We start from the raw sequence: 23,935 nt of genomic DNA, 5'->3' as shown, positions 1-23,935 counted from the left end.
GGTTAGTTTGTTGAAAGTTTTTATCGTGAATGAGTGTTGAACTTTTTAAAATGCTTTTTCTGTATCAATTGAAATGATCCTGTGTGGATTGTGTTTTTTACAGTCTCTTCATGTGCTGAATTATATTAGTTGACTTCAATATTAATCTAGCCATGAATTCCCAGCATAAACTCATTAGAATTATATTTTTATAATGTTAATATTTTATTGAGGATTATTAATTGTAGGTTGATAAAGGATATTGGTGTAATTCTCTTTTCCTGTACTATCTTCATCTGGTCCTGTACCATCTTCATCATGGTAATTCTGGCTCCATAGAATGAGTTAGGAAATATGCCTTCTCTTATGTTACCTCAGAGGGATTATATGTCTTCATTAAATGTTTGATAGAATTTGCTAATGAAACTATCCAGGCTTTGGGATTTTTTTTTTTTAAGTTTTTTCTAAATACAAATTTACTTTCTTTAATAGAAGACTAATCAGGTTTTTCCTATAGTGAGTTTTGATAGTTTGTGATTTTTGAGAAATTCATCCATTTCATATAAATTGTTGAATTTACATGTGTATAATTGTTTTTTTTTTTTAAAGATTTTATGTATTTATTCATAGAGATGCAGAGAGAGAGAGAGAGAGAGGGGCAAAGACACAGGCAGAGGGAGAAGCAGGCTCCATGGAGAGCCTGACCTGGGACTAGATCCAGGGTCTCCAGGATCACCCCCTGGGCTGCAGGCGGCGCTAAACCGCTGCGCCCCTGGGGCTGCCCTGTATAATTGTTCTTAAGTGTTACTTTTTCCTTTTCATGCCTGCTGGATCTTACTGCTATCCCCCCCTTATGATACTAATAAATTTTATCTCTCTCTTCTCTAGTCAGTCTGGCTAGAAATTTATCAATTTTATTGATCTTTTAAGAGAACTAGGTTTAGGTTTGATTGATTCCCCTTTCCCTCTCATTTTTCTGTTTGTAATTCCATTGATTTCTGCTCTCATTTCCTTCCACTTTTTAACATTTTAAAAATTTCTGTTCTTAGTTCCTTCCTTCTGTTTGCTTTGGGTTTATTTCACTCTAGTTTTTGTTTAGTTTAGTTTAGTTTTTTTGAGGGAGAGAATGAGAGAGAGAAAGAGCATGTGTATGCATGGGAAGGGAGAGAGAGAATCTTAAGCAGGCTCCATGCTCGGTGTGGAGCCCAACAAGGGTCTGGATCTCAGATCCTGAGATCATGACCTGAGCCAAAATCAAGAGTCAGATGCTTAATCAACTGAGCTACCCAGTCACCCCTATCTGACTCTGCTTTTTAATTACCTTTATAATCATTACTATAGTAGCAGCCCATATACACTAAAAATTTCAAAACATTGTTATAATTTTTGCTTATTTAACATTTTATAGAAATTATGAGGAGAACAGTAGTATCTTATAATTACCTAGATATTTACTTTTTTACTTTTGTTCTTCATTCCTGGTGTTGCAGGTTTCCTTCTGGTACCATTTCCCTCTGTTCGAAGAACTTCTTTTACCAGATTTTGTAGAGTAAATCTGCTGGCAATGAATTTTCTCTTAGTTTTTCCTTCTCTGAGAGTGTCTTTATTTTATCTTTATTTATCAACAATTTTTTCACTGGATTTAGAATTCACAGGATGAATTCTAAAAATTCTTTTCTTTCAGGACTTGAAAAATGTTGCTTTACTTTTTTCTGGTCTCCATGACTTCTGACGAAAAATCAGTAATTATTTCAGCCATTCTTTTTTTAGGTAGTGTGTCATTATAATTGCTCTGCTTTCAGGATTTCTGCCTTTGTCTGTAGTGTTCAGCAGTTTGTGTTAGGGCATGGATTTCCTTGAGCTTATTCTGTGCAATATTTGCTGAAATTTCAGAATCTGTAAATTTATATCTACAAGTTTTTTTTAAAAGTTGTTAGCCATTATTGGGACATTTTTTCAGCACCATGCTCTTTCTCTTCTCTTTCTGAGACTCTGATGGCACAAATTATTAGACACTTTGGTATGTACAACGTGTTGTTTTTCTTTTGAACAAACTTTTTTTTTCCTTTTCTGTTGGATAATTTCTACTGATTTATCTATAAACTTACTGGATCTTTTCCTCTGTTGTCTCCATTCTGCTATAGAATCTATCAGTTAATATTTTTAGTTAACTGTGTTTTTCAGTTCCAACGTTTCCATTTGCTCCTTTTTAATATATTTTTAGGGGAGGGGCAGAGACTTTTTATCTATTTATTTCATGAGTGTTCACTGTTATTTTTTAAACTATAGTTATAACAGCTGATTTAAAGTCTTTATCTTATAATTCCAATGTTTAGGTCACTGTCCTCTCCCTTGCAAGTTGATTTTTTTTTATTGTTTTTATACCAAGTAATTTTGGTTTTAATCTGGACACGTTGAACGTTCTGTTATGAAACTCTGGGTCTTGTTTAAATTTTAAGCAGAAAATTGATTTTTGTTTTGCTCTGTGGTAGCAGGCATTCAACAGGTTAGGTTCAGGTTTCAACATGCTTTTATGGCTGTGATTCCAAAGTTAGTTCAGTTTTCACTGCCTTTACTGTGATAATTGGACCTGACTTCTTATGCCCCACCCTTTAGCCAGTTTGTAGTTCATTTCTCAAGGCGTTGGTAGTTTGTTGAAGTTCAGATCATGTGCAGCTTGGAGGTGAGCCCACAAGTTCTTTAACGACTTTATGGAATTGTTCTCTTGAGCTCCCTTCCCTGTCATGCCACTGCCATGTTCTGGCTCCTTGATGTACTTTTCCCAGTTCTCTAGCCAAAAAAGTATAAGCTCTAGTTTTTCCTGTCTGCCCTGCACTTCTCAGGGTTGTATTTGTGTCCAGGGCCATGTTGCGAGAGGGTGGAGTAAGGAAAAAGTAAAATGATTTGCCCATCCTCTTGGGACCATCACTAATTTGGTCAGAGAGGATAACCCTCAGAGTTTCAGGGACCTGCCCAGCTCTTGCCACCACTGCCACTATGACTGCTTGAAGCCTCTGATGTTTCATTATGCCACATTCTTGTCCCCTTCTCTAATCTGCCTATTGATCACTTATTTTTCAAAGTCCTCAGAATCCTGCTGTGTGCATTCTGTCCAGGGTTTGTAATTGCATTCAGTGGAGAGACAGAATGGCATTTCTTACTCTATCTTATCTGGAATCTTGAAAGAATCTAGGAAGGCTGTGGTTCTTCTGAGAGTCCCAGCTAGGCTGTCAATATATTTGCTTTCTTGTTCAACCTCTGTGTGTGTGTGTGTGTAGAGAGAAAAGAGGAGTTTCTAAATCCACATTCCTATGAGAAACAAATTTTGCAGTTAGAGTACAATACTTGTGTATAGATCTTTTTTAATTTAACGTTAGCAAGTCAAAAACACTACCTCCAAAGCTACTAGGGTGAGCTCCTTGTTTCCTTGCAGTGTATTTACATACACCATTCATTTGTAATATAGTCAGATTCATTTGGTAAGACAACATTTTAAAGGTTGGATTTCCCATTTTTAAGCCACCCAGAAACACGAGCATACTCCAACATGACTCTTTGGTCTGATTCCTGGGTGTGATTCCTGTAAAGTTGGACCTCTGTGTTACTTGTTTCTTCCGTTACTACCCTCCTCTGACTTTTGACCTTCCTCAGCAGCAACTGTTGTCCATTCTCATGGCAGTACTGTAGCACTGATACATAAAAGTTATTCCAGGACTGGATTGGTGATTGTGCCATGACATATGACCTAGAATGTTTCTTCCAACAGAAGAGGACCAGGCTTTTAAAAAATTCATATGGCATCCATTGTGTTTCAGAGTTCAAATGAAGATAGACTATGACATGGTGTCTGAAATGAAATTCTTGGGATATCCTGTTCCTCAGTTTGATGTTACTGGATTATCCATGACAAAGCATGAGTCTGGGTCTTTTTTTTAAAATATGTTAACCAATCCTTGTTTTCAGTAAGTGGCCAAATATTTATGTTTTTTTTTTTTTATCTTGGTTTTTTATTTGATATGCCAGGCCAACGGAAATAAACATTAAAGAATGCCCTTCTTCCCATGCACCGGGAAAGGATGAACTGGAAAGGCTGTTCATTTAGCATTAAAGTTGACCTCTGGTTGGATCAGTGCTTTTCATTAAAGATGTAATGTGTCCTTTATCAGCATAGATTAAAATGTTATCAAGAACCCAGGCCGGAAACAAGGCTGGCAAGCTGAAGCCCTCTCTGGCTTCTCTCAACTCCTATCTTTACAGCTTGAATTTACTTTTAGAATTGACAGTACTGTGTTGTGAGGTTCAAACATAACATGGCAGTCCCGGAATTCAGAATGACAAGCAGCCTCTCCTTTGGAGGTGACTACAGCTACTTTTGATGAAAAGGATTTGTTTTGTTATGAAGAAAGACTTAGGCTTGATTATTGAGTGCTGATAACAGTGATTCTGGGAGGTGAACATTATTATCCAGAATGCCGAAGTTGATTATTTATATGATGATTCTCATGATAGAAATAGCCCTAGGTGGCAGATCATTGGTGTTAAAGTCACTAAAGGATTTAAAATATCACTGGGGAGGTCTAAAAGGAATACATTTCTAATAGCTAGTATAGAATGATACATAGTTTTAATTAACTCAGTTGTTACTGATGTACGTAAAGCTTAATGGTGAATACAAATTTGAACTGGGGCATTTCCATTTATTCTTTCATAGAGATTGTAAATGGTAATATGGACACTGGATTCGAGATCCCCAAACTTGACTTGTCCTGTTTTTCCCCACTAATAAAAGGAAATGATCATTGCAGTCTTCATTTTTTTGAGAGTTCTTTTATTCAGGGGAGGGGGCAGTACAAAAAGAGACAAAAGTCATTATATAAATGCTTTTGAAAATGGAAACTTTTGCCAGGGCTTTGTAAAGGATAAAAACAAATTCAAGTTGCTTGATCAGAAGAGAATACAAGAGCCTCATGGGATCCAAGGGTAAGAATGGAGCAAAGGACTTAAAGGATGGGAAATGGTCTAATTGGCTTATCTTGGGTGATGTGTCTACCCTTAAGCCAATTAGCTGAATCTGAGAAGTTGGGCATGGAGTCCAAATGTTGCCATCTGGGCTTCTTCCTATGTGTAGGAAGAGTGACATTATAGGTCGAGGGTTAAACTAGACAACCCCCCAACGTGATCTCTTACAAAACCATGTTTAAATTTGCCAGCTTATTATAATTAAAGCCTCTAATGGTGTGTGGCCTTTTAGGAATGTTACAAAATTTATCAAACTTGCAAATATAATAAGTTTTGAGTAATTTTCATTCACAAGCTGTCATACTGTCTAACGGTTTTCTTCCTGGTAACTGCTCTATATCTCAAAGATCAATGCATTTCTAATGGTATTATATATTTTTAATTTTATTTTTAAAGATTTATTTATTTACTTGAGAGAGAGAAAACACACACACAGGGGCTTAGGGGTAGAGGGAAAGGGAGAGAGAATCCTAACCAGACTCCGCGTTGAGCACAGAGCTGGATGCAGGGCTTGATCCCACCACCCTGAGATCATGACCTGAGCCAAAACCAAGAGTTGATCACTCAACCGAGTGCTCCATCCAGGCGCTCCAAGTGGTATATGTTTTAAAGGGATGATTTCCCTTTTCTCTTACAGAATCCATCACTATTTTTAGAACTCTATAATACACTTAAATTGTACTGGACTCTTTTTCTTCTCTTTATGCTGCTGTGTTGGAATTTTTTTTCTTTTCTTTTCTTTTTTTTTTTTTAGTACCTAAGAAATTTAACTTTCAAGTTTAGAAAATATAGCTTTAATGTATTGGTAAATGATGTGGCATTTTTGAAGGGTCACATTTTTTATGGTTGGAAGGAAACTTGGAAATATTTGTGAGTCATTTTAGTTGTCTGAGTTTAATGCCAGTTTTTCTGTAAAGTTAGATGCTTAATTTAAATGCAGAGTATCACTTACCTCCACATGCCTGACTTTAATTTTTGCAACATGACGGAGTATAATAATACAGTCCTCTGGAGTAGAAATTTTCATGTGTGGTTGTGGGTGGTAAGTATCTTGCTTCTATCAGCTTTTCTGTTTATTCTTCTGGTGGTAGTGGTATTCTACCCAGACCACAGCCACCTTGCATATATCACCATTGTCACCAATTGAGGACTGAGCTTTTGATTTCTACATCTAATTATGGAAAGTAGGCACTATTGGTTCTCTCTCCAGCTGTCTCATTTATGAACAGGGTGACCCTGGGCTAATTGTTTCACTTATTCGAGCTAGTTTTCTCATCTACACATTGGGAGAAAAGAGCTTATGGAGCTCCTGGTCTTTAAAAACAATACTTAACACAGTTCCTGGAAAATAATCATTGTTCACAACATGGTAATTGTGGTTAATTTTTAGTAAATTATGCGTTTCTTGCAAAATGTAACTTTACCAATGAAAAGCTCCTGTCGTACTTTATTTGATATCTACTTTGTTGCTGCACAGGCATTTGTATATGGCTCTCCTAAAACTTAAAGCTGTCATGGGAAGTTGGGGCAGTGAGTATAATGCAGACCTAGGAAAGAACTGATGGAATATATGGCAAAGATGAGTAGCTATTTGAGTAATATGGAATCAGTTGAGTTGATTAAATTGTGAAAGTTCTAAGAATTAAAAGATAAATTCTCTAAAATAAAGAAAATGGTGGTAATGCATTTAGATTCAAGCTCACATGAAGTAGAAAAAGGAAGCTATGAGAGAACAAAGCTGCATGCAATAAAGTGAAATATAGGTTGAAGTGAGAATTGTTGTCATGTGTATTTTACCTTAGATCCTGGGACTCACATTTTAATATCAATAAAAGAATACTTTTTTAATGATTTTTAAGAATAGTAAAATAATCCTGCTTTGCCTCTTGCTGGCCAGGCCATCAGTAGAACATTTAATTTTCTCTTTTGGACTCTATAATTAAAGAAAGAAAGCTAGGGAGGGTCCAGAGAAGAGCAGTAGAAGGAACCAAAGGATTATTTAAAAAATAAGGCCCATGAGGAAAGGGTAAAGGAGTTGTGAATCTTGAGTTTGAAGAGAAGTTCAAGAGGCCACTTAGTAACTGTCTTCAGATATGTGAAGGGTTGTCATGAGGAGGGTGCTGAGTAGTTGTTTCCTTTCTCACTAAGAACTAAAGGGAAATGGTTCACAGAGACAGGTTATATCAAAAGAAATACTTTTTTTTTTTTTTTAAAGATTTTACTTATTTATTTATTCATCAGAGACACACACAGAGAGAGAGGGAGAGGCAGAGACACAGGCAGAGGAAGAAGCAGGCTCCATGCAGGGAACCCAAAGCAGGACTTGATCCCTGGTCTCCAGGGTCAGGCCCTGGGCTGAAGGCGGTGCTAAACCGCTGAGCCACCTGGGCTGCTCCCAAAAGAAGTACTTCTTGCAAAGGGTAGAGTGAGGCATGAAATCTGTGGTCACACTTGCAGTTCCACACATATTTGACTGGACAAGACAGCCCTGGATCTTTGGCTGGCTGTGTCCTTGTGAAGTTGGCTACATGCCTTCATTGAACATCTATTGACTTAAAATCTCAACCCTAAAAGTAGCACTTTGTGTGATACTCTTTTGTATTTCTTGGTTCTTTCATGGATGTTAGTCTCTCTCTTTTGTTTCCCCAACCTCCTCCTTTTCTTCTCCAAGTCATAAGGTAATATAGAACACAAAATGAATCCTCATAGCCACTAAAGGAGACTCTTAGCCCTTGAGCAATTAGCAGACGACAGAGGCAGATGTTCCTCTGCAATGTTAATCAGTATACTTGGAATCACCATCACCTCCAGCAGAAGATTATTCCATTTAACAGTGGAGATTCTTTTCGTAGGGAAATGTTCACAGTTGTTAATGGGAAAAGTCTCCAAATAAAATTTTGTGTCACCATATAATAAATTGGTTAAGTAGCTATGTTTTTCTATCACGAAATATGGGAAAGGTTCTTTTTTTAAAAGGTAGGAGCTGCTGAGTTGATAGAGTTTAAAAGTGAAATAGAAAATCTTGAACACATTTATAGTAGAATATATGAGTTGTAACTAATTAACATATGCCAACCCTGTGGGGTAAAAATAGTGGAAGGGAGGAGCTGTGATCATTTGGTTGACACTTGACTCAATCACAAACACTAAATTTGGGACTGGTACAGAATTTTAAGTGCCTTTTTCTTGGGCCTTACTGTTGTGATCTTTCTTTAGAACAGTTCTGATATACCCTCTGGAAGGCTGGCCTGTGTGGATGGTGTCGGTGCCAAATTACAACACAAAACAAGGAACTGTTCTGTTTCATTTACTGAGAATAGTGCTTAATAAGTACTATTTGACAACATGCTGAATTAAGGGAATGTTATAAGGATGTTTCACAAAGGAAAATGGGTAAAACATCTGATGTTTACAAGTTCTATTTATATGTAACTTGATAAGAGTATAAAGCCATACCTAAAACTTTATTTTTAAAATTTTATTCAATACCTATGAATATGTATGCTCAGAGAAACTGATGATATCTGGTTCCAAATATATACCATATCTTGATATATATAGTCAATGCTATTTCAGAATCCAATTTTTTGACTTGTTGGTCTGAAATGTATCAGGCCCTGGTAATTTGATTTATATTAACCAAATTCATGCAATACTGATTTGTAACATGGGACACATTCACGATTATTTCCTTTTCTCAAATTTGACTTTGATCTTATCCTAGTATCTTATCTTAGTTTATAATCTTCAGTAACTATGTTTTTTTTTTTCTCTAAAAATGGAATCCCCAGTGGAAATTATACTGTGTTTATAGGTTTACATATCCATGAGTAGATAAATATAATAAAGGTCAGTGAGATTTAATATCATAAGGGAAAAATAAGTGTCAAAAGTTTTTAGAGTACCTGTATTTATATTTCAGTGTCACAAGCTAAGTATTTATCTCAAATTTAATTTATTACAGATTTTAGCATATGAAAGTACTTCTATGGGACATTCAAACATCATTCTACTTACAAATAGACATCTATAGTCCGGTATAATCTATGAAATCATTAACCTATGTTGAAACGTAAAATAGTATAATTTGTGGGGGTTTTTTTTCTAGTTAGGCTTTTCACTTAAATACATTTTTAAAAAAGAATTTTATTTATTTATTCATGAGACCCACAGAGAGAGAGAGAGGCAGAGACATAGTCCCCTGTGAGGAGCCTGATGTGGGACTCGATCCCAGCATGCCCTGAGCTAAAAGCAGATGCTTAACCCCTGAGCCACCCAGGTGCTCCTAAATATGCTTTAAAGAAAAGATAGGGTTTAAGGGCACCTGGGTCAGTTAGTTAAGTGTCTGCCTTCGACTCAGGTCAAGCCAAAGCTGGGAAGTCTGCTACTCCCCCTCTCTTTGCCCCTCCCTCTGCTCGTACTGTCTCTCAAATAAATAAATAAAATCTTAAAAAAAATTCTGTCAAAAAAAAAAAAAAAAAGAAAGAAAGAATAGGAAAGATAGGGTTTAGCTGATTCCCTAATGCCCCTTTCATTGAAGCCTTGAAGATTCTAGTTTTTTCTGATGTGTGAGACCTATAGTCTATATGAATATATGGGTAAGTAGCAATTTGTGTTAGACAGTTTTGGCTGATTATATACTTATGACCTTATTTTATTTTATTTTTTAAAGACTTTATTTATTTATTAAAAGAGAGTGCACAAGCAGGGGAGGAGCAGAGGGAACAAGGAGGCTCTCCACTGCATGGGGCTTGACTCGGGGTTCAGTTTCCAGACCCTAGGGTCATGACCTATGTCAAAATCAGATGGTCAACTGAGTGAGCTACCCAGGCGCCCCATTTGTGATCTTATTTTAAAGAGATATTTGTATTTTGTCCTTGGTAGTAGAGCCTAAGGAAAAACTTGAATTTTTTGCATAGTCAAGTAATACCTGCTTTTCCTTTCTTTTCCTTACAGTAGGAGTTAGTGTAGTTCTAATGAGCAGGGCAAGTGCCAGAGTAAAAGGGAATAAAAAGAGGTTATAAGGTATGAAGATAAACAATAATTAACTAGTGGTGAGTTTTCAATGCTAACAAAAAATGCACTGTAAACTAATGCTTTACCTTTCATTTTTTATTAATATATTGGCAGTTTTGTGGCATTTATGATTCACAGAATGCATTCATCGATGCTCTAATTTCATCCTCACAACAATTTATGAAACACACACCATTCTTTGTATTTCGGTATGAACACTTACCTTCAAGATTATTGTGAGTTAACTAGGATCACACAGCTAGTGTGCCAGGATTCAAACTCTGCTTTTAGGCTTCAAGACCAGTTGTTTTTCTTTTGTTTCACAGAGTTCATCTAAGCTGGATTTGCTTTAGAACTACATTGAGATATACAACATAGGTGAACTGCGTATGTGCTTGTGTGAAATTTGAGCATCGCATTTGTGAAATTGGCAGTATAGTTCTTCACATCTGGCATTCTGGGATAGAGTGGTTGAAGACTAAATCACTAAGTGGGCTGCCAGTCTTCTGTAGCCACCTCCTGATTTGGGACCTTGTGTACATTTCCTCAAATAGAAAGAGAAGGCAGTTGGCCATTAGGTTCTCCAGACTCCCTTCTGGTTCTAAAATTCTCTGATTCCAAATTTAATTATTATTCTTCCATTCAGAATTACTGTTTTGTTTTTTTTTTAATATTTGTCTCAAAGGAGTAGCCCACATTTTTGCATTACGCTTCTCCTAACAGCCTATGCCAGTAATTGATAAACAGTTTTAGATAGTGTAGCAACAGAATCCCTTTGTAGTGACCCTGAGGAAGTATTTCGTGTACCAGATTCTGTTCTGTAAGAAGTAGTGTCACATGGTGAGAACACTCATCCTGAATTTGAAGAGTGAAAAATTACAACAAAATCCCAGTTGCAGAGGAGTTCATTCCGCAAATGTAAATTGAGCATCAGTATTAAGTACTTGGGTTGCTTGAGACCTTAAGCTCCCAGCTTAGCAGGGAGGCAGATACACAAATGTGAAATGGCATTGTAATTAGAAGGACCCTGGGAAAGATGTATACAGAGTGCCAAGAGAGAGAAGAAACAATGGCATCTGTGGAGTGGAAAATAGAAGAGATGCACCAGGGAAGACTTCACCAAGAAAGAGGTTTTACCGGAAAGAATTATAGGCCCATTTTAGGTAAAAGGAGGCATGTTCTGAGGAGAAGAAGCCTTAAGGAGACTGTTGCAGAGAATCTCAAATAGTTCTGTTTGTGTCATATGTTAGAGGAGGTTGTCATACTGGACAGGTAATCTTGGCGAGCTTGGGAAAGTCTTCTATGGATTTGAGATTATCCTAGGCATTAAGGAGACGTTTTAAGAAAGCGAGGAGTGAATTTCTTGCAAAGGTGGCAGAGGAGGCAATATAAGTCTCTGAAATTTCTAATTTGAACATTGTGGGGGAAGGGCATTCTAGGCAACAGGAAAAGTGATCATGGAGACCCAAGGTGGGTAGCACATGGGATTATGCTATTCTTCATCAGTCGGCCATTATGTGGCCCTTCCATACCTCAGACTTTCCCAATGTAATTGCTGTGGAAGCTCAGGAAAGGTTTCATACTGCACTCCATGGAGTTTGGATTTTTTTCTCTGAATAATGAAGAGCCATGAGGGTTTCCAGGCAGAGTAATAATGACAGCAGATTTGCTTTTGGAGGACTCTAATGGCAGTAAATGTAAGCTAGATTAGCAGGCTCAGAATCTTGACAGAGACCCTCACAATATCCCTACTGAGAGCTGTGGGAGCGTATGTTAAGCCAAGGGCAATAGGGATGTAGATAGAAAGGGAAGAGCTGGGAGAGACTGAGTTCTAGGAATGATGATAGTAGTACTAGCTGAGATTTGCTGAGTATACCAGATGTCTCATGTAAGTTCTTGCTAGTTACTGATTCATTTAATCTTCACAACAGCCCTATGAAGTAGGCACTAGTATTACTACTATCTACATTTTACAGATGAGAGAACTGAAGCACAAAGACATTAAATAACTTGGTGAGTTACAGAGCTGGTAAATGGCAGTTAAGGAATGGGAGCCAAGGCAATCCATGTCTCAAGTCCATACTTTGAATTACTATATCCTGCCACCTCTGATGCCACCTCTGAATCAATAAGCATCTCTAAGATGTGGTGAGGAATTAGATGTAGGTGACTATGGGGGAAGAGTCGTTGATGTTGACTGCTTTGTTGACACAGAGGATAGAGATACCACTTACAGAGATAGGAGGAGCAGGGAGGACTTTTGGAGGAATTACAATAATTTGGGGATAATGTCAAGTTTCCAGGTTCTTGTGGGTCATTCAGCTGGTAACATATGGAATGCAATTGGATATACCACTGACCCTTGAACCAAGGGTACCAATCCCTGGTGCAGTCAGAACACCTCCTATAACATCTGACTCCTCAAAAACTTAACTACTAAAAACCCACTATTGACTGGAAACCTTACCAGTGACCTAAAGAGTTGACTAACACATGTTTTATATGTCATGTGCATTACTTACTGTGTTTTTAATAATAAAGTAACCTAAAGAAAAGCAAACGTTATTAAGAAAATCCTAAGGAAAATACATTTATAGTATGGTAAAAATGTTTCTCTGTGTGTGGACCTGCACAGTTCAAACCCATGTTGTTCAATGGTCAACATACAGACCTGGAGCTCAGGATGGTTCTGTGCTTGACAGTGATGTAGAACAGCTGATATCAGGACAAGCTAATCCTAATCACCCTCTATCTGAAGGACTGGATGGAACTTTCTGCCCTTGCTGTATCTCTGCATAGGTACATGCAGCGCAAATGCCAGGGAGGAAACTCTCGGGTCATTTGAGTGGGATCGTCTAAGGAACTCAAGGGCTACCAGGCTTTCTGTAATGAAGACAGCTCCACTTCTAACATTCATGTGTATGAAACCAGGGTGATGAAAAACTAGCAGCTCTCTTGCATCCAGTTTTGGATTCCATCTTTACAATTAAAATAGAAATGTTCTTTACAGACCTTTTCCAAGAGTATGTGGTTTGTTGGTGGTCCTTTGAATGCATTAGTAAAATGGTGGGTTTGATCCCAGCCAGGGTGACAGGATCAGGAACATGGAATCCAAAGAGCAGAGGGATCAGGGGGGCCAAGTGCCCACTGGTAGTAGGATGCATCATCCTTGGAGGTAGAGGTGCTCACAAGTTTAAATGGAAGTACACATTTCCTCTCATGTCAGTGGCAAGCACTTTCTTTTCAGAAAAAAGAACTACCTCTCCTTTCCCTCTCTAATCTAGGGTTTAAAAATACAATCAAAGGAATGTAGCAAAGAAATATTGAAACCTAAGCATAGTATATAGAGTAATAATTTTGAAAGGATTTAAAGCTCTGACAATTATATTCAGTTAACTTTAAAAAGCCTAGTGAAATTGTTGGAAATTACTTAAATTCTTAAGTCTAGACAAATAAGTTTTTGCTACATTCATTTTTTAATGAAATTTATCTGATTATAAGATTCTACTTATCTCGAGTCTAAGTTAACTATATTCTTTTCTTTTGGCCTCCTTGAGATATTAAAAGTAAAGCAGAATCACACCATCATTTGGCCCTTCCACTCACCTTGGTCAGGGTAACAACTGTTTTCATATTCTAATATCTCAAAGTATAAGTTGATTTTGATTGTTTTTGGCCATAAAATCTCTTTGGAAGTTACTGTTTAAATACAAAGTCTATTCATGAAACTCTTGACTTAAATTCTGTATCTGCCCTCTACTGGAATAACTGGCTTCTTTTCTGTATTATCTTCTTCGGTAGACAGGATTCTAAAATGGCCCCTTGATCTCCATCCCCTGGTGTTCGATCAGATTATGTCATGTTCTGTGGCAAAGGGCATTTTGCAGATGTAATTAAGGTCCCCAATCAGTTAACTTTAAGATAGAGAGATTATCCTTGGTGAACCCAACCTAATCAGACAAGCCCTTCAAAACAGTTTCCTCTGGCCAGTTAAGAAGCAAAGTCAGAGATAATCCAAAGCAGGAAAGAGATTCAACATGAGACAAGTTCTGCATTGCTCAGAAAAGGAGAGGGCTATGCAGCAAGGACCTGCGAGCACCCTTTAGGAATTGAAGTCAATCTCCAGTCAATAACCAGCAAGAAAATGACTTGAGTTTTACAACTGCAGTTGGATTCTACCAGCAACATGAGTGAGCTTAGAGGACCTTGAGCTCCAGAGGAGAACCTGGACAGCCAATGGCTGGATTTCAACCTCCACAGAGAACCCAGCCATGCGTGCCAGATTTCCGTGCTATTTTTAAGCTGCTAAATTTGTGGTAATCTGTCACGTAGCAATAGAAAACTAATATACTGTCCCTTACTCCGTTTCTCTCTGATAATGCTGATCATTGGTCTTCAGAGTTGCAGTGTTAGCATCTCTCAAGCTGGCAGTAATGTTTTCCATTTGTTGCCTTAATGGTCACTATTGCATTGAATTAAGTAGACTCCAATTTCTTTTCTCAAACTCTTGTCTTTTAAAACCCTGAGCTGGGGATCCCTGGGTGGCGCAGCGGTTTGGCGCCTGCCTTTGGCCCAGGGCCCGATCCTGGAGACCCGGGATCAAATCCCACATCGGGCTCCCAGTGCATGGAGCCTGCTTCTCCCTCTGCCTGTGTCTCTGCCTCTCTCTCTCTCTCTCTCTCTCTGGGACTATCATAAATAAATAAAAAAAAAATTAAAAAAAAAAATAAAAATAAATAAATAAAACCCTGAGCTGGCGGGCACCTGTGTGGCGCAGTTGGTTAAGCATCAGACTCTTAGTTTCAGCTCAGGTTTCATCTCAGGGTTATGGGATAGAGCCATAGTTATGGGATAGAACCATAGTTTCATCTCAAGGTTGTGGGATAAAGCCCTGCATCAGGCTCCATGCTAAACAGGGAGTCTGCTTCTCTCCCTCCCTCTTTGCCCCTCCCCTCAGTTATGTGCATGCACTCAGTGCTGTCTCTCTCAAATAAATAAATAAATCTTGGGGGATCCCTGGGTGGCTCAGCAGTTCACCACCGCTGAACAGCAGTTCAGCCCAGGGCCTGATCCTGGAGGCCCAGGATCGAGTCCCACGTTGGGCTCCCTGCATGGAGCCTGCTTCTCCCTCTGCCTGTGTCTTTGCCCCCCCCCCCCCCCCCGTCTCTGTCTCTCATGAATAAATAAAATCTTTAAAAAAAATTAAAATAAAAATAAATAAATCTTAAAAAATTAAAATAAAATGAAACCCAGAGCCCAATTTTGGGTTCTATCTTATGATTCTCGGTATAGGTTTCATCCTGTGGGGGAAGGTAGGGAAGGCCTTAATCTTTCCATATTTATATTGTTGAAGTGACATGCTTGAAGCTTCTGTTCCTTTTCACTTCGTGGTTTAATTCTTGGTGATGTTACATCATACTGTAGATGTTTCTCACGTTATTCATTGAATGGAGTTTGCTGTTCCCATTTCATATGTAGAAAAACAAGCAAAAGAGCAATATGTGACTATCCCATAGCAGAGGTGGGATGGGGACCTAGAACAGAAGGAGATGTGTGGGATGTGCTGGTGGGTGTTTATAGTACCCAGCAACAAGGAACAGTTGAGTGATCATGAACATTGAAGTCCCACTAGTGAAGAAAGTATCTCCGTGTGACTGTCTTACTTCAGGGGAAAAGAGCACATTATATGTGTGATTGTTCTATTTTAGTCTCCTTGGTTTTATTTGGACCCTCTACCTAGTATTTCCTTTGGATATAGAAAAAAACACTGAAATAGAAGGAAATATTCTTTTTATTAAGTAGTGAAATATCCTGGACACTGGATGGTCCACTGAATAATCTGTAAAACTATTTCTTAGATCTGGAAGGCAGAAGGGGATGGCATAGCAAGCTTTTTATATTCATTTTTAATGTATCCACATTATTCAGGTAAACTTCTTTAACTGGGTTTGCCTTTGAGAAAAATCTAGTATACTTATATATGCTTACATTAGATTCTACTTATCAGTCTGTCTGGGCAAGCTTTAGAATACTTTGAGTCATTTGGTTACATTCACAAAGTGATTCACTATTAGACCTTGGTCGGGGAACTCCCCACATTTATTAAGTTGAGCTGTGCTACCCCTTATTTGTTAACATTGTGAAGACTTTTTAAATCTTATAAAATTTAACCTATTTTAAATTTGCAAATATAGACCTTTTATCTATAATTGTCAAAGTAATTTTGATCCACTAAAATAGATTTTTTTATTTTAAAAAGTATATGTACACATAATACACTTGAGAACCCTTGCAAAGTATATGTACACATAATATACTTGAGAACCCTTGCAACTGTATATTGCCTCTTCTTAAACTAGTTAATAAATCCAGGTCTCAGATTATGCATTTAGGAGATGGTACTGTGTACAAAGGACTCTGTGTCAAGGTGGTTTTCTTTATTATATTTGCCTTGGAAAATTGTATTAATAATTTATATGTAAGGAACATAGTTGATTAGGGGATGTAAGTAACCACAATACCAATTTCATTCCTGATATTTTCCAGTCTCTAGTCTCTAAACTACTGGTATTTTGGGTTTTGGGGTTTTTTTTAGATTTTTGGAAAGAACAGATGGTTTTTTATTTTGTTTTCCAGTTCTGTTTTGAGAAGTTGCACCTTACTTATAACACATGCTTTGCATTTCTTTTAGGGCTACTATATATCTGTATAATCTGGTCAATAAAATTTGATGATCTTATTTTTCTTAAGTCTTTGTGTCTAGTATTTTATCACATGATCTTTCATATAAAGTGTTTTTATTTTATGTATTTTGAAGTTATAGAGGCAAAGTGTTGTCTACCTTTTGCCTTCAGGGCAACCTACCTGGAAAAATTAACCCAAGTCTTAATTTTGGTGTTTGCATTTTTCTCATTAACCTACTTTTATGTGTACAGAGAATATTTGAATTCACTGTTTTTGTGCATTGGTACTAGATCATGAGATTTTCAGCAGTGGCATATGTTTAAATCTTTCTTTTTTTCAAAATCTTGTTTGGTTTTGCTTTTTTAAGACTATATGCAATATTTTTGGAAATCTGCTTAATATGAGAAAATTCTAAAAATTGTCAAATATGTAATTCAGATATTTTTCTTAAGAATATATCTCCTGGTATAACTTTAATGGCATTTAATAATTTAATCATTATTAAATTTGATTCTTTAGTATTTTATGTTTGCTTTATCTGTCACGTAATAAAGTTCAAGGGGATCTAGATCAAATTTGAAACCAAAAATGACAATGAAAATCCCACAAGGTGACCTGTGGCTCAGTTTATCCTCTTGAAATAAATTGTTGGCTTTAACATAACATTTACACCTGATAAATATCACCCCTCCGTTTTATTGGAGTAGAAGTGAAGCATAATGTACAAAGCTTTGCACATTATATTTTCTCATTGAACAAAAAAACTGCATTATGTACCTGAGTCAGGCTGATAGGGAGAGGACACTAACTGAAGAAGTAAATAAAACTAAAGTCCTATGTTTCATGAGCTTTTTATCCACAGGTTACTATCCTGAGTTCTTTTATTTATTCTCATTTAGTTATTTCAACTTGCTTACAGTTTTATTACTCTCATTGTAAATGTGAGAACACCCTGGTTCAAAGAAATTAATTTGCTCACGGTCATATAGTTAATAAGTACTAGAACTGCATTTACCTAAATCTGGCTTCAAACTGTAGGCTATTTCTGAGAGTTCACAGTCTCCCACGTAACTTACGGAGTCATCATATATTCATTTAAATAAGTGGAAACAAAGAATATGGGGGCAGGAGTGGCAAGAGCCTGGAAATGTGTCTGGTGATTTGGCTTTTGCCCTCTCTCAGGTAGTTTGATGTCTGGGAAGATCCTGAAACAAGGCCTGCTTGCTTCTCTGGTTCTCTCAGTTGTTCCTGGTCTCTGAGTGATTCTTTTTTTTTTTTTTTTTTTTTTTTTGGTGTGAACATCTCACACAGTGTGATAAGTACCTACCTCACACCAACCAAATTCATCATCTTATATTCACTCCGCAGCACTGGAGGATACACCGGTATGTCAGACTTACTGAGAGAAGAATGTCCAATACTGTCCTTTATGGAATGCCAAAGAATCATTTGCCTGTGTCAGCTCTCTGATATAAATCTGAGTCTCCTTGCTCACCTGCTAGAAATGTGATTCCATGGTATTTGCCAAGCACTGTGCTAGATTTCATATATTTTAAATGTTTGTAGAAATACCGGTATTACAATTGCTCACCTGTTTTTCCAAAAATCACTTGGCATAGATTTCTTATCTTTTAAATATTAAGTTCAGTTCACTATTTCAGAGCATAACATTTCAGATTTGACTTAAGTAGGCATACTTCTGTTTCATACAGCAGGTATCTATTATTCCTGGCCAATCTGTTGAAAAGGAGTCTTTTGTCCAAAGGTTCATTTGAAAAGAGGTAATGATATATCCCTAATCTCTCTCTCATTTTAAACATCTTTCTCTTTTGTTTCACACATTTCTTTTTGCTTAGATTTCACTGTGAAGTTCTTTGACATCTTTACCACTTAGTACTTTGTCTAAATTAATCTCTAGTTCCTTTTCTTCTTGTTGGGATTTCACAGTAAACCATAAAATGTAAAAATACAACAATTCTTTCATTTGCTTAGAAGCCAAGACTACAGTCTTTGGGTCTTTGAATAGATTATTCATCTAAAGAAGGGATTTTAGGCAATGTAGATTTCTGGATGTTTGTTTAGGGTAGGAAGTGATCAATAGGAGATACCGAAAAAATAACCTTTTCTAAATACTCTTTCATCGAAGTGTTTAAATGTTAACTAAGATATAAGTGCTTGATTTATACTTAGAGGTATTTGATGTGAATACTCAACCAATTTCTACCCAGGATTGTTCATTCATAAAGCATTTATTATACACCTGGTCTATGCCCAGAAGTCTTCTGGAATGCAAATATGATCTAGTTGAGGAGATAAGAAGGTTCCTAGTCATTCAGTATATAGCACTCAGGTGAAGATAGGTGCTATGGGGATTTATTTATTTATTAAAAAAAAAAAAAAAAAGCTCTGGCCAGTTTTATTCAAGAAAAATTTTGTATGGTTTATTTTCCACCAGTCTGTTCTGGCATGCTTCTAATGGCAGCAGAATCACCTGGATCAGCGATAGCTGGTACGCATACACTGTAGTATTTCCCACATGCTGTGCCCAATTCAATATTATTGCCACTGTAGTAATGGTCATCAGTTTTGGTTAACATGGTGTAGTATTCTTTTTCAGATTTCCTAAAGGCTGGACAGTTGTTGACAAGGATGACCAGTTTTGCTTTGCTGTGTCCGATCATTTTCAGAGTCTGCTTGTATCCCAGCCTGTTCTTTCCATTTTTCGTAACATGTCAGAGCCTGAGTTGATCGACTCCAGCGACCTTTTAATCTTCTTTGTGGCCACCATCTTCCTGTCTTAGGTTCAGGAAGGCGCCAACTGAGAGCAGCTTCCAAGGTGGCTGGGAGCAGGAGAGAAAAGAGCTGCTATGGAGATTTAAGTCCTCCCTTAGCATTTGCTTTATCTTTCTAAACTTTTGATACTTTAAGACAGTAAAGGAACTGGACACCACTTTTCAATTAGTAAATATGCTATGACAGCACATATTTGTTTTAACTTAATCATAATATTTTCCAAAAATAAAAATATCCTGGAGGCTTTCAAGGAAAGAAAACCTCCCTGATGGAGTTGGCATATTACAGATTCTGCTTTAAAAAATTAAGTTGCTTTCTTTTACATTCTTACGCATTTTCAGAATACAGGCAGCTACTAACATGGATGCTAGAGTTTCTGTACTGCAGGCTCATAGCCAGAGTGAGATGCAAGGGGAAGAGTTGAGAGTTCTGGATCTTTATTCTCAGTCATGGTCAAATGGATGCATACCTGGCGGGATGTGGAGTAACCTCCTTTCTGTGGTACCTTTCGTGTGCTATCACTGAGGTACTTGATGCTGATGTTAATTCTCCTATTGATGGTAAATTTTAGGAAAGTTGTTTCATCTGTATTCTTCGTAATGTTTTTTTGTCATTAATCTAAAAACATTATGTTTCTCTATGCATTTAGGGATACTTGATACCACCCCATCTAGAGCCATGCCCCTAATATGGTTTCATAAATAACTGAGAGCCAAAGCTCATCATATATGTTAATTTAACCATCCAAATGTGAGCTAACATATAACTCCTATCTGTAATTAGATAAAAATTAAAAGTTCTATTAAATGCATGATAATGTCTTTAGTGATTTTTGAATAATAGTCTTGTCTTTTTTTTTTTTTTTAAATAGTCTTGTCTTTATGAAGTAAACCTGAATTGGTAATATAGCCTCTACAATCACAGACTAGTTGGGAAGTTTGAAAGAAATGATCAGAAGCATAATATTGAGGAGTTCTATTCCTCTGAACTCTGTGGCATTGTTCTGAAGTTAAAAAAAAAAAAAAATGCCAGACATTGCTCAGATTTTACAACCAGGAACTAGGCTTAGACAGTACTTCCTTACATAGGCACCTTTAATACTATTATTTTTAATAAAAGATTCTTTTCCTTTTTGAATCTAGTTCATATATTTTGGTTGTATAATGAAGGTACCATAATTCTTACATTATTTTAATATTCCTGTATCACTTTAGCCTTGAGTTGGCTTGAAGTCACAGAGACCCAAAGACAAAACTACAGATTGGCATGTTGCCCAAGGAGACCAGGTTTCTCTTCAGTTGTTGCTATGTAATGGACTCAGTTCTGGTAGTAAGTACCCATCAAAGTCCAAAATGATCACTACCATTCCTGTTCCAATATTCACATTGACATTCCAACTATCAGGAAGAAAAAAGATGGAAAAGAATCCTCTCTAAACATGCATCTTGTTTACCATTTATGTTCAGCAGTGTGCTGGAGACTAGCCAGGGGCATTAAGGACAGAAAAATAAGCAAACAAAAAAATATAGCATCTAGACTGGAAAGGGAGAAATAAAACTATTTCTATTTGCAGATGATATTAACTTTTATAGAAAACCCTAAGGAATCTGCAATAAACAAACCAAAACTATTAAATTAATGAACAAGTTCAGTAACATTTCAGGTTATGAAAGATTAATATATAGAAATCATTTGTGCTTCTCTACACTAGCAATGAACACTCCAAAAATGAATTTAAAAACAGTTCTATTTGTAATACCATCAAAAGGAATAAAATGCTTAGGAATAAATTTAATGAAAGAAGTGCAAGCCTTGCATACTGAAAACTACAAAACTTCATTGAAATAAAGATCTAAATAAATGCAAAGATATTCCATGGATCAGAAGAGTTAAGGTTATTAAGATGACAGTTCCCAAAATGATACATAGATTGGACATAGTCACTATCGAAATATCCTAGCTTGCTTTTTAGGGGGCAGAAATAAACAAGCTAATCTATAGAGCTCATATGGAAATGCAGGGGGCCCAGAAAAACCACAACAATCTTGAAGAACAAAGTTGGAAGACTCACATTCCTAATTTTAAAACTTATTACAAAGCTACAGTTAAGACATTGTGGTACTCGCATAAGGGTAGAAATCTCCATACATTTAAGATGAAATAAACACATTTGAAATAAACCCTTATACTTACTGTTACAAGGAGGCAAGACCATTCAACTGGTGCTCAGGCAACTGGAGATCCACATTCAAAGGGCTGGACCCTACTCACAGCATGCACAAAGAATAACTCAAAATGGGTCACAAACCTAAATGTAAGAACTAAAAACTATAAAATATAGACGTAAATCTTCATGATGCTAGGTTAAGCAACAATTTTTCACATATGACACCAAAAACAAATGACAAAAGAAAAAATAAATTTGACTTCAAAATTTAGATATTTTGTGGTTTAAAGGACACTATCAAGAAAGTGAAAGGACAGTCTCTGTAATGACAAAAAGTGTTTGCAAATCATCTGTCTGATAGGGAGCTTGTATCCAAAATATACAGACAACTCTTAGAACTTAACAATAAAGACAAATAACCAAATTTAAAATTGGGCAAAGGATCTGAATAAACATTTCTCCAAAAAGATATAGGAATAGCCAGTAAGCACGTGAAAAGAGGCTCAACATCACTCATCATTCAGTAAATACAAATCAAAACCACAGTGAGGCATACTTCACCCCCACCAAGATGACTATAATTAAAAACACGGATAATGACAAGTGTTGGAGAGGAATGTGGAAAAATTACCATGTGACTTAGCAGTTTCACCCCTAGGTATATTTCCAAGAGAAGTATGTCCACAACGTATGTACACACACACACACAAAAACTTGTTCACACATGTCCATATCAGCAGCAGGCTATAATACCAAAACTGTAAATAGTCCAAATGTCCATCATCTGATGAATGGATGAATAAAACATGGTATATCCATATACTCAAATATCATTTGGCCAAAAAGGAATGAAGTGCTGATCCATGCTACAAGATAGATGAACCTTGAAAACATTATGCTAAGAAGCTGGACTCAAAAAGTCACATACTTTATAATTCCATTTATATAAAATGTCCAGAATGGCAAATGTATAGACACAGAGAATAAATTAGTGGTTGCCTCAGGCTGGGGTGAGAAGTAGGGTGAGGACTATTAATGGTTATGAGATTTCTTTTGGGATGATAGAAATGTTCTATAATTAGGTTGTAGTGTTTGCACAACTCTGAATATACTAACATTATTGAATTGTAAATTTTGATCAGTGAATTTTCTGGTATAGGAAAGACATTTTTAAAAAGTAAATCTTAGAAGTGGCACATATTGTTTCCACTATTTTCTGTTGGCCAAAACTTGGTTACACTATTGTACCTATATGGGAGTAGGGATATTGAAGGTGGAAACAGTGCTCTGTATTCTGGGCAGCCATGTGCCCAGCTGACAGAAGGGGACTATGAGTGAGATATTGGTGGACATCTAGTAATTTCTGCCACCTTCTTGTTAAAGGTGAATCATAACAAAAACTGCTACAAGTTGTTGTCATTAAGTTGATAGTCATTCTTGATGAAGAGCTTCCTATTAACCTGAAATAATTTTTTTAAAAGATTTTATTTATTTATTCATGAAAGACACACAGAGAGAGGCAGAGACACAGGCAGAGGGAGAAGCAGGTTCCACACAGGAAGCCTGATGTGGGACTCGATCCTGAGACTCCAGGATCATGCCCTGAGCCGAAGGCATACGCTCAACCACTGAGCCACCCAGGCGTCCCAATAATCTGGTTTTTAAAAAAGGTTTAAATAGTAAGAGAGGGTTGAGAAAATAGAATTGCCCTTATTCTTTGTTGTAAAATAGAAGATAAAAAAAGAAGAAGAAAAAAACCTTTTCATTTGATCTGATAGCTCAGTGTGTCAATTTGTAGGGACTCAGTAGTGAAAAATGACTATGTCAAATAATCATGAGTGATGCTTTATTGATACCAGCTGGGTCTATGACCCTGGTCTGGTAAGAAGACAAGAAAAGTCCCTGGCACCCGAGAATGCCACAGTCTAATTGAAGAAAAATAATGTATATGCCTAAAATGTTAAATGACACAGGATAATTTATATTTCCTACAAAATGCAAAAAATCAGACAATAAAAGCTATGCAAGTTTGATAGTCTGAGAAAACCCTGTAAACCGAAGTATCTGAGGACAATAAGAGTAATGTAAGAGTAATGATACTTTTGGAGAGCTTACTAGGTGGCTGACACTTTGTAAGCACCTGATAAGTCTTATCTTGCTCCCTTCTCACAATAAGCGAAAGACCAGGGTCACCCGGTAGGTGATGTCTCTCCAGGGCTTGTGCACTAAACTGCCTGCCTCAGTTGTGCTCTGAACCCAGGCTGCCCAATAGGATGC

The 23,935-nt window shown here is 36.9% G+C and overlaps 1 protein-coding gene and 1 pseudogene across 2 annotated transcripts in view; one reads left to right on the top strand and one right to left on the bottom strand.

Moving 5' to 3' along the window:
* GAREM1 (GRB2 associated regulator of MAPK1 subtype 1) overlaps positions 1 to 23,935 on the top strand; it is a 201,228-nt gene that overhangs the window by 41,461 nt on the left and 135,832 nt on the right. The gene's annotated exons all lie outside the window — the stretch shown is intronic.
* Positions 19,140 to 19,486, bottom strand: LOC140634671 (large ribosomal subunit protein eL30 pseudogene; annotated as a pseudogene).

The sequence above is a fragment of the Canis lupus genome, chromosome 6 (assembly GCF_048164855.1).
Source record: "Canis lupus baileyi chromosome 6, mCanLup2.hap1, whole genome shotgun sequence".
In the NCBI taxonomy this organism is placed as follows: Eukaryota; Metazoa; Chordata; class Mammalia; order Carnivora; family Canidae; genus Canis; species Canis lupus.
The sequence above is the reverse complement of the archived record's forward strand: the minus strand, read 5'-3'. Positions and strand labels throughout refer to the sequence as shown.